Genomic DNA, 11612 nt, shown 5'->3' with positions numbered 1-11612 from the left:
CAGCTGTGTTAATCTGAAAATATAAAATCTTCTTGGGAGTTAATATAAAATGAGAGATACTGGTATATTTTTTTTCAGTCTTTCAGAATCACCCCTTTTTTCTCCCCAGTCCCCTTCAGATGACCCATCTTGGGCTGACTTATCCTTCCATTTGTGAAGGGCTGGAGTAGATTTCTTTAGAGCCTATCATTTCTGTTCCTGGGTCTTTCCAAGTAGTGTCTCAAAAAAAGCAAAGGTCTGTGCTCTAAGTTCTCACTCTGCCACCATCAGATGAGACATCAAGCTCACTCGGGATAAAGGATATTACCAAAGATCTGCTTCCCCACCTCACTTGACATACAGGTGTCTAACTCCCACTAACCCAAGGATTGCCATCTCTCCTCGCATTGGCAAGATGGTCATAACTTCCATGGGATCTCTCCTGCACCTGCAATCACCGGACAATTCAAAAATGTTTCAAGGCCCCATGATGTTGCAGTGAAGCATGTAGATGTTGCTTGCTGTGGCTGCGCGCAATAATGTATTGCCATGTGAAAATATGACATCACAATATAAAGAAATGAATATTGTTACGTTGAGATGGGATGTCACAGCATGACTATTTGGGCAAATACAGATAAGATATTGTTCCCCACTGGGACTGGGTTATGTACTTGCAAGAACTGGAGAACAGACCTTTTCCTTGGAAGAAGATTTTCTACAGAGGTGAAAGAAGCAAGAAGAGCAGAAATGTATTAAGTTAATGTATTAAATAGTTTAAGAAATTCAAGGCTATGTAGGCCTCGATAGGCATCATTCTCCTGCACGTAGTGCCTACTTGGAACTTCATGGCAGAAGCAGCAGCAGGGATAGAACTCAGATCCTCCTGCTCCAAAAATGACTGGGCTCGGACACTTGAGCTAAAGGAAAATCTACACATACTGTTCTTCTCCAATTCAACACTGATAGCATTTAATAATATCTATGGGCGGGGGGGCGGGGAGAGTATAAATTAGTTAAGTCTTTTGACCATAAGAAAAACTAAGTATTTTGGCGACTCAGGCCATTAGATATATCAGGTAACCTTTACCTTCTCTTTGAAGATGCTTAAAGAGATCCATTTATGGTACTTCAGAATTAGGAGTAGATAATATACGCCTTTTTGGTAATCAGCATTAAAGTGTGCAGGGGCTGGGGGAGATAATGAGGAACGGCTGAGGATGTTGGCTGTAATTACGCCATGAAATTTCCCCCCTAAATTAATGATACTGTTGAAAATGTTTTCATGTCAAAACTGCATCCTACCAATTTTGGAGAGCAATTAGCGTGAAATGAGATGGAGGCTGCTGACAGTAATGGGCTGCCTTAAGTGTCACTCATCTGTGAAATTACGCAAGTACCCCAGTGATATGGCCAAGTGTGGGATAATAAATATACCTTCATAATTAGGCTTTAAAATGACGTTACTCATCATAATGATCATTGTGACAAAGCAGTTGGGCAGAACCACTAGTCGTACTTTTCAGCTCTTGTCTCAAAGGTTTCACGTTATGTCAGTAGGAACTGATGCCTGTTGCAGTCATCTAGAACTCTTTGGCCATGTCTATGCTATGGGCACTACAGCAGCACAGCTATGACACTGCAGTTATGCCTCTGTAGACCTGTAGTGTAGATGCTTTCTACAGCGAAGGAAGGGTTTTTTTCCGTCGATGCAGGTAATCCACCTTTCTGAGCAGCGGTAGATAGAACACTTCTTTCATCAACCTAGCCATGACTACACCAGGGCTAGGTTGGCATAGCTACCGCCCTCGGGAGTGCGAATTTTTCACACCCCTGAGTGCTGTAGTTGTCTTTCTAACTTTTAAGTGTAAACCAGTTATTTGAATGCTGGTTCTGGAGTGTCCGGGGGCTGAGCCCAGGGCTGGCTCCAGGCACCAGCCTGGCAAGCAGGTGCTTGGAGCGCCCACTCCGGAGGGGGGTGGCACATCCAGCTATTTGGCGGCAATTCGGCGGACGGTCCCTCACTCGCGCTCGGAGCGAAGGACCTCCCGCTGAATTGCCGCCGCAGATCGGAATTGCGGCTTTTTGTTTTGTTTTGTTTTGTTTGGCTGCTTGGGGCGGCCAAAACCCTGGAGCCGGCCCTGCCTGGCCTACAGACCTTCCTCATATAAAGTCTACCTTACCCCTGTGACTAGTCTCTTTCAGGTGTTCTAGAGAGCAGGGCCAGGTCTGCTGAGGGGAAATAAGCTGCCATTTACCAGTATGTTGTTTTACATAATCAGGGCGTCTTGCAGGCAACATTTTCTGCCAACAGATCAATTGTGACATGTTCTGCTTCTCTGCTAATCTTTAGAATGATCAAGGCCTGAAGGGGGAGCTGTTTAAGGGCTTAATGTTCTCAGATTTAACAAGCCATTGAATGTAGAGAACTTTTTCTTTTTTTTTGCTCATCAGATCAGATTTCCCAAACTCACCTAGCTCTGGAGTTTTACGAGTGAAGCCAAGGAGTTGATCTTGAAGGAAGGGCAAGTAAAATTAGGGCACCCTCAATGCAGCCTGAAGGCCAAATGCAGCCATCCTCTACCGATAACCATAAGGTGGACAGCAAACATGATTGACTGCACTGGCCCAATTCCCTTCCTGAAATATATGATTCTCCCTTAAGGGAAGAGAATTAGATCCCATAGCTTTATGCTCATCAAACAAAGAGGCCTGATCCTCCTCTCACATACACTGATGTAAATCAAGTGTGATTCCCTTGAAGTTAATAGAGTTAACACTGGTGTGTTGACTAGAAGCTGAATCAGGCCCTTCGTAGTCATCCATGTGTAGATACAACAGAGAGAGAGAGAGAACAAGAGAGAGCAGGTTTGCTGCATGCTATGCTTTTTATTTTTAATTGTATGTACACATATATGCCAAATAAGTCCAGTCCCCAGACTTCTAGAAAGCTGCCAAAGGAGTCTTCAGTGAAACAAAATTTGGACCCCCCTCAATTTCTTTGTCTAATACAGTTATCTCCCTGTTACCCTGCTCGACAGAAGATCTGAGCAGCCCTTTATGCCTGATGTACTACAGATTATTGCTCCAAACATGCATATTGTAAGTGACTTCCATAGCTGTGTGCCATATGTTGAAGCTGTATAAACATAGATCTGTCTAGGTTCCATATTAGTCAATTACTAGTAATAATTATGATGAGCTAATTATTGTTCTATTGAAATCCCTGTGACAGGTTCGGTCACAGAGACCCCCTTGGGACTGTCAGCTGATGTGCTGAAACTACCTCTGAGCCCATTTTCTTTGCCAGCTTGGGACTTCAGAACTCTGTCTTGTTGAGCCAGACACGCTAGCCTGCGGCAACACAGACCCAGGTTCTGAACCACGCCCCCAAATCTGCAGACTTAACTGAAAACAACTCAGCAAGTTACCTGTCTCCAGCACCCAGTTCCCAATGGGATCCAAACCCCAAATACTTCCGTTTTACTCTGTATAAAGCTTATACAGGGTAAACTCATAAATTGTCCGCCCTCTATAATACTGATGGAGAGATATGCACAGCTGTTTGCTCCCCCAGGTATTAGTCACTTACTCTGGGTTAATTAATAAACAAAAGTGATTTTATTAAGTATAAAAAGTAGGATTTAAGTGGTTTCAAGTAATAACAGACAGAACAAAGTAAGTTACCAAGCAAAATAAAGAAAACACGCAAGTCTAAGCCTGATACATTAAGAAACTGAATACAGGTAAATCTCACCCTTAGAGATGTTCCAGTAAGCTTCTCTCACAGACGAGACTTCTTCCTAGTCTGGGCCCAATTCTTTCCCCTGGTACAGTCCTTGTTAGTTCCAGCTCAGGTGGTAACTAGGAGATTTCTCATGACTGGCAGCCCACTTTGTTCTGTTCCGCCCCCTTTTATATCTTTGGCACAAGGCAGGAATCCTTTGTCTCTCTCTGGGTTCCCACCCCGCCTTTTAAATGGAAAAGCACCAGGTTAAAGATGGATTCCAGTATCATGTGACATGTTCACATGTCCTATGAGCCCCCCATCATTCTTCCAGGACTGTCCCTCAGGTATGCAGTGGAGGCTTCCAGGTAAACAGAGCCATCTATGGTCAATTGTCCTAGTTAATGGGAGCCATCAAGATTCCAAGCCACCATTAATGGCCCACATTTTGCATAATTACAATAGGACTTCAGAGTTATACTTCATATTTCTAGTTTTATATACAAGAATGATGCATACATACAAATAGGATGAACACACTCAGTAGACTATAAGCTTTATAATGATATCTTACAAGGGACCTTTTGCATAAAGCATATTCCAGTTACATTATATTCACACTCATTATCATATTCCCAGAGACATATGGAGTGCAGCATCACAGTCCCTATCCAGAGCAAGCTGGAAAATGAAATTCCAGGTAGCCGATATTTAAAGTTCTCTCTGAAGCCTACTTCAGAGTCATTATGATTATGAAAAATTGTATTACTACAATATGTGAGTCCTGATTTAGATTAATTTCTTTCACAGTGTAAAAGCAAAGAGGTGTTTATAATGTCCTCTCAGTGGATTGACTCACTCTTCGCTGATAACCTAAAGAAGTCATTCTTACTCCCCTACTAATTACAAATGGAATCTGGATGTTAGCACTTGATGTGAACCAACGCCATGAAGAAATATAGTTATGCATATTTAATTATGCTCAATGTGCAGTGCAAATAATTCAGCTGGTATTTAGTCTTATGCCTTGGCTAACAGGAAATATATGCCTCCAAAGATAAAGAGCTAATATTAATGCTACTGCTGGTTAATTTCCATGTTTATTAACCGAACACTACATAATGTCAGAGGAAAAGGACACTTCTTGCAAAGGACACTTTAATCAGCAATGTTCTCTGAAATAATTAATATTTGTGCAGATGAACATAACAAATCCATCGTGTTTAGAAGAGCAACAGATCAAATATTTATAATTTAGCACCAAAATATTGTCAAAGTGCAAATTTTAAGGTCATGTCTTGGATTAAGTTAATTTCTATAACTTGAAATAGAGACAGTACATGTGCAATGGATATATTTAGTGAATACGATCTCAGGACCTTGATTTAAAGTCACCTGGAATATGGTACCTCTGGCAGTACGCTTCCTACTAGCAGCACAATGAGGAGCTCTTCAGTATGGTCCCCACTGCGGTCAAGGCTGCCACACCATAATGTGACAACGAGTCTCTGTGGTGGGAAGACTGGGGTTTAACATCAGTCACCAATCAGTTCCTCATCACACACCCTGCTGCTCACCTGCCCGGCTTCAACCTGCCACATCATCAGTGGGCCCTTCGTAACCATTCCGGCCTCCGTGCAGCCAATCAGCACCGTTGGGGTCTTTGAGACAATCCATGCGGCACAGCAAACAGTGATACGCATTGTCGAGGAGTGTGGGTGGGGTCCGAGAGCTCCACTTGGCCACTAAGAACGCTATGGCTTGGCTCGGCAAATATGCAAATGCTAAATAAATAGGGAATAAGTGCCAGAGATGATTTTGTATAAGTTTTCTGTTAACAATGATCATTCTTTCAGTGTTTCCCTTGCCATTGTTATTGTTTAATCGGCGGGTTTACTAAGTAACACAGACTACTAAGTAAAGTGGTCTGGCCCTCAGTGTGTTAGTGGTAAAGAGTCTGTAGCTATGCCACCTCTGGCTGTAATCTCATCATATCTCACAGCTAAAGCCTGGGCAGCAGTTGGATAGGAGTCCTGCAAAGAAAACTCAACAATATTCAAGGAACGGTTGTTGGTATTCAGTAGGTGTTGCTCCTCCCTTTGAGTCAATACTGAACAGCTCCTCATGGTAGTGCTACAGGAGATGTGCTACCAGATGTACCATATTTCAAGTGAAACTTTAAATCAAGGTCCTGGTCATATGGCACTTTTGCAAGAGTTGAAGTTGTGTTCCGGGTTATTGGCAAGGTCCTTAGATCAAGCCACTGAGATTCTGGGGTGAGATACAGAATGTTTTTCTCAAAACATGATGGAGTTTTTTATAGAAGTTGATGGCACTAACTTTTCTGAACAAAACAAAACTGAAGTGAGCCCTGCACGTGAGTGCTGGGAGTGTAAGCAAAGTCTGCAGAGTGATCCATGCTGTAAAGGAGAGTTGCCGTATGTGGAATTCGCAAATGTATATATTTAGCAACTGCTTGCTGGAGGATGAGAGAGCATGATAAGAGCGGATAATAGGGGAGAAAATATACATACACAGGAAAGGGGGGGGGAGAGAAAGAAAGAGCTTTCTAGGTGTCAAGGAGTCAATATGCGAGTTCCCAGAACAGAATCCAACCTTTGGAGAGAGCTCTGCTTTCAAAGGATATTAAGGGAGCTAACTTAAGCAGGCAAAAGCAAGACAATTCAGTCTCAAGAGCTCCCTCACTGCCTTATGTCTGAATATCCATAGGATCTAAGGAAAGCACATGATCTCACCTATCAGACAGATGATGGGCAGCCATTCGGGGGCACTCTGCCTTGAGTTCAGCAAAGAATGACAGCCTTAGTAATTTAACAGATGTGAAACAGATCTACAACTCAACCTTAAGTGTGTGTGTCATTACAACCAGGTCCAGCATAGTACTTAGCATATAATACTGTTCATCTGTATATTTCTAAGGGCTTTATAAATGGAGATAAACATTTTATCCCTATTTTACACAAAGGGATACTGAGGCCCAGGGAGGTAAAGTGTCTGAGGTCACATAACAAGTCACTGATAAGCCTGGGAATAAAACACAGCTTTCCTGGCTCCCTATCTGGTCCACCAGACCATACTGCCTCTGAATGGACTTGATTTTGTCCGTTTCCATTAGATTTTTCAGACTTCATTGTCTCCACAAATCACTCCTGCTAAATGTCACTAGAAATTACATGCATCAAAGGGAGGAGATGACCCTGGTTCCTGCTACTATGACGCAGTTGGGTGTACTGAATTCCATTTTTTAATGGTTGTTACCATATAGGACTGCTAGAATGCCTTCCATTTGAGGATCTCAAAGGGTTTTACAAATATAGGCCCCAATTTGTCAGTCAGTTCAATGCAGCAGACCCTGTGCTATACAAAACATGGTCCACCGGTGCAGATCCAGTTACAGGACTGTGGTCTTAGAGCCAGAGATGCAGTCCTCAGCTATCTTTCTTGACACTACTGAAGTTAATTAAGTTGCATGAACAGAGCTGAGCATAGGATTTGACCTCAACTAATTAAGCCTTGCAGCTAAATAAGCTCAATGCCATGTGGGCTTTAGGTAAGGGCTCTTAGAGCAGTTGAAGTCTAGGGTTCGCTTCTCAGCTGTGTCCTTCATTACAGAAAACATGCATCATGTCAGAGCCATATTTACTCTGCACTCCATACAGGTAGGTGTTAACTCACTTTCATTATTATTATAAATTGTTTCCAGGAGAAAGGTTGAATCATGGAACAGAGGGGGCTGAAAAGTTTGCTCGCATTAGAGATATCCACCTGACGTCATCTTCTCCTTCTGCTCTTTCACCTGCATTTTTTATCTTTGTCTTTGTTGTTCTGTTTTGTTTCTCTAGGACAAAAATCGGTACCTCAGAGTCTCATGATATTTGCATCACGGTTCTGTGGCATTGAGTTGTCACATCAGCATCACACTATGATGACATTGCATCAGCCCCTGAGGTATGTAAGGGCACTCTTAATCATATATTGGCTGCTGCTGTTGAAGACAGGATGTTGGACAAAATGGATCACAGGTCTGATCTAGTATGATAATTCTTATGTGCCCACAAGTAGTCCCTTTGCAGTCAGGTAAGTTAAGTGGGGATTACTTATGTGAGTAAGGTTTACAAGTTCATGCCCTTAGTTTGTAAGATGCAGGTCTGCCCCATTAAAGTTGGGACAGGTGGTGTGACCTGTTAGTGTGGTCTGTTGGTTAGAGCCTAAGACTGAGTCTTGACCTGGGCTCAGTTTCCATCTCCAATGACTGACTCGTTTTGTTCCCACTCTGTGCCTCAGTTTTCTCATCTGCAAAATGGGGATAATGACACTTACTCACATGGGTGTAGTGTGGCTGAGTTACTCTCTATTAAGTACGTTGAAATCTTCAGATGAAGGGTGGTTTAAGCATGTACATTCTTAGTATTGCCACGTGCTATGGCGTGAGATCAGCTCCAGAGTTTCGGAGCAAGCAAACAGGTTCATTTGGCTTGGAATAGCAGGCTATATAAAACCATGCAACGGTCCTATGAGACTGGCTTGTTTTAACTTAGTGCTAATGGATCTATTGTTTCACGTAAAGGTTTCCAGTGCTTTTGCTACATTGTGTGTGACATTTATAACACTCTTTGTTCCATTAGGAGAGTAATTTGGGAGAGTTTATTATCCTTTGGAGACTCTGTAGCTTGCTACTCAACTTCCATACTCACGGACCCTGGAGGAAAAATCTCTCAAAGCAGCATCTGACTTTTTTGTAAAGTAATGATGAGTTAGACATTTGTTAAGAGTTTAGTGATTAACCTAATGGACTTTAATAAGAGGAATTAAAACATCATGAGACACCTATTATTTCTCCCTCTTTCTCTCTAGAGACAACAAAATACATAGGAGACTTTAGAATGAAATCAAGGTGCTCCTTGCCTCAAAGTGTGAAATCATAATTTGTTTGTATCAGCTATAGCTCCTTTATTTCAAAGGAACAAGGAAATAGCATTTAATCAGCAAGTTCTGAATCACTGATGAAAGGAACCACTGAGTAATCTGAGTTTATTACACTAGGACACATGTTAGATGCGAGAAAATGGCAAACGTTGTTATACCTAGGACTACCTATCTAAGACACCTGTCACCTTGGTACCTTAGGGATTGGGTTAGCCAGTTTGGGTTCCAATCACTAAAAAGTGGCTCATATGTATCCATTAACAAAATGCACTCATTCTGATTCACCAAGAAAACTCTCATGTGGGACGTGCGTGGGAATGTACCAGAGTTGGGTGGTTAATGATCATGATTCCAAAGCACTTTGCAAACCACATATATAGGAATGATGTTTTCTACCACTAAAAAATACAATCACTTGTGAGGTGAAAACACGTGGCAGTTGTTTAAATCTAGGGAAGGAAGTGAAAAACACCATCTGCAAACGAAACTTTCAGGAGGGAGGTAGAGGTTAGAGAGGCAAAATGTTCTAGTTTGACCAGCATGCTTACCACCATGACTATTGTGAAAAGGGCCTTGGGAGCTTTTATGACCAGTCATTCATATCCTGAGCTATATATCTCAGCTGAAGACGGCTCCATGCTTGATACTGACTCAGAAATGATATCTACTGAATCACTACCATGTCCTGCAGCGTCTGGGGTTTCACATGTCTTCCATCTACATACTAATCAAGCCTGACACATCTTCTCTTGTGAGGTCTGAAGAGGTCATGCCTCCAGGGCTGTATAGCTGCAGGATGAGTGTGCTGCCAGCACATAGGGGGTGGGGTGGGGTTTGATGGCAAACAGACAGTTAATTTAGAAATTAAGCAAGGACAGTCTTCAATTCTGTGTTTGTACAGGGCCTTGCACCATGGAGTTGAGGTTCTTAGAGTCTGCCTGAGTACAAATAATAATAATAATAATAAATAATGGGAAGTCACATCCATTCTTTTTCAATCTCATTTTTTCATTACGAGCAGTCATTATTGACTGCTATCTCCATGGATTTTTCGTTCACCAAATCTTAAAAGCCACCATTCTGTAGGACTGTGGAAGTAACAAAACATGGGATTCAATCAATAAAAATATTTAGTAAAGGCAAGTGCAAAGTACTACACTTAGGAAGGAAAAATCAAATGCACAACTACAAAATGGGGAATAATTGCCCAGGTGGTAGTACTGCTGAAAAGGATCTGGGGGGTTATAGTTTATCACAAGTTGAACATGAGTCAACAATGTGATGCAGTGGCAAAAAAAAACTAATATCATTTTGGGGGTGTATTAACAGGAGTGTCGTATGTAAGACACAGGAGTAATTGTCTTATTCTTTTCAGTACTGATGAGGTCTCAGCTCTAGTACTGGGTCCAGTTCTGGGTGCCACACTTTAAGAAAGATATAGACAAATTGGAGAGAGTCCAGAGGAGAGTGTGACGGGTTGGATCACAGAAACCCCCCTGGGAGCTGCCAACTGATGTGCCAAGACTACTTCTGCTCCTGTTTTCCTTGCCAGCTCAGGACTCCAGCACCCTGTCTTGCTGAGCCAGACACTCCCGTCTGCTCCAACAAAGACCCAGGGTCTGAATTGCTTGCCCCAGAGCTGCAGGTTTACCTGAAAACAGCTAACAGAAGTGTTCCTGTCTTTAACACTCAGATGTCCAACTCCCAATGGGGTCTAAACCCAAATAAATCCATTTTACCCTGTATAAAGCTTATGCAGGGTAAACTCATAAATTGTTCACCCTCTAGAACACGGATAGAGAGATATGCACAGTTGTTTGCTCCCCCAGGTATTCATACATACTCTGAGTTAATTAATAAGTAAAAAGTGATTTTATTAAATACCGAAAGTTGGACTTAAGTGGTTCCAAGTAGTAACAGACAGAACAAAGTAAGTCACCAAGCAAAATAAAATAAAATGCGCAAATCTATGTTTAATCAAACTGAATACAGATAATCTCACACTCAGAGATGCTTCAGTAAGTTTTTTCCTCAGACTGGACGCCTTCCAGGCCTGGGCACAATTCTTTCCCCTGGTACAGCTCTTGTTCCAGCTCAGGTGGTAGCTAGGGGATTCTTCATGATCGCTCTCCTCTTTGTTCTGTTCCACCCCTCTTTATATCTTTTGCATAATCCTTTGTCTCTCTCTGGGTTTCCAATCCCCCCCCCGGAAAAGCACCAGGTTAAAGATGGATTCCAGTTCATGTGACATGACCACATGTCACTGTAAGACCCCAAGCCTTCATTCCTCCCAGCCTGACTCACAGGAAGGCCTGCCTGCAAACAGAGCCATCCACAGTCAATTGTCCGGGCTGATGGGAGCCATTAAGATTCCAAACCACCATTAATGACCCACATTTTGCATAATTACAATAGGCCCTCAGAGTTATATTTCATATTTCTATTCCCAGATACAAGAGCGGTACATTTGTACAAATAGGATGATCACACTCCGTAGATTATAAGCTTTGTAGTGATACCTTACAAGAGACCTTTTGCCTGAAACATATTCCAGTTACATTATATTCACTCATTACCATATTTTTATAAAACCATAGAGACTGCACAACATCACAGAGAGCAATAAAAATGATCCAAGGTTTAGAAAACCTGAGCTATGAGGAAAGGTTAAAAAAACTGGGCATGTTTAATCTTGAGAAAAGAAGGTCAAATGGGGACCTGATAATGGTCTTCAAATATATGGAAAGACTGTTATAAAGAGGATCAGTTGTTCTCCATGTCCACTGAAGGCAGAACAAGAAATAATGGTCTTAATCTGCAGCAAAGGAGATTGAGGTTAGATACTAGGAACAACTTTCTAATTATAAGGATAGTGAAGCTCCATTGTTGGAGGTTTTAAAGAACAGGTTGGGCAAACAGCTGTCAGGGCTGGTCTAGGTTTACTTGATCCTGCCTCAGC

The sequence above is a fragment of the Trachemys scripta genome, chromosome 10 (assembly GCF_013100865.1).
Source record: "Trachemys scripta elegans isolate TJP31775 chromosome 10, CAS_Tse_1.0, whole genome shotgun sequence".
Taxonomy (NCBI): Eukaryota; Metazoa; Chordata; order Testudines; family Emydidae; genus Trachemys; species Trachemys scripta.
The sequence above is the reverse complement of the archived record's forward strand: the minus strand, read 5'-3'. Positions refer to the sequence as shown.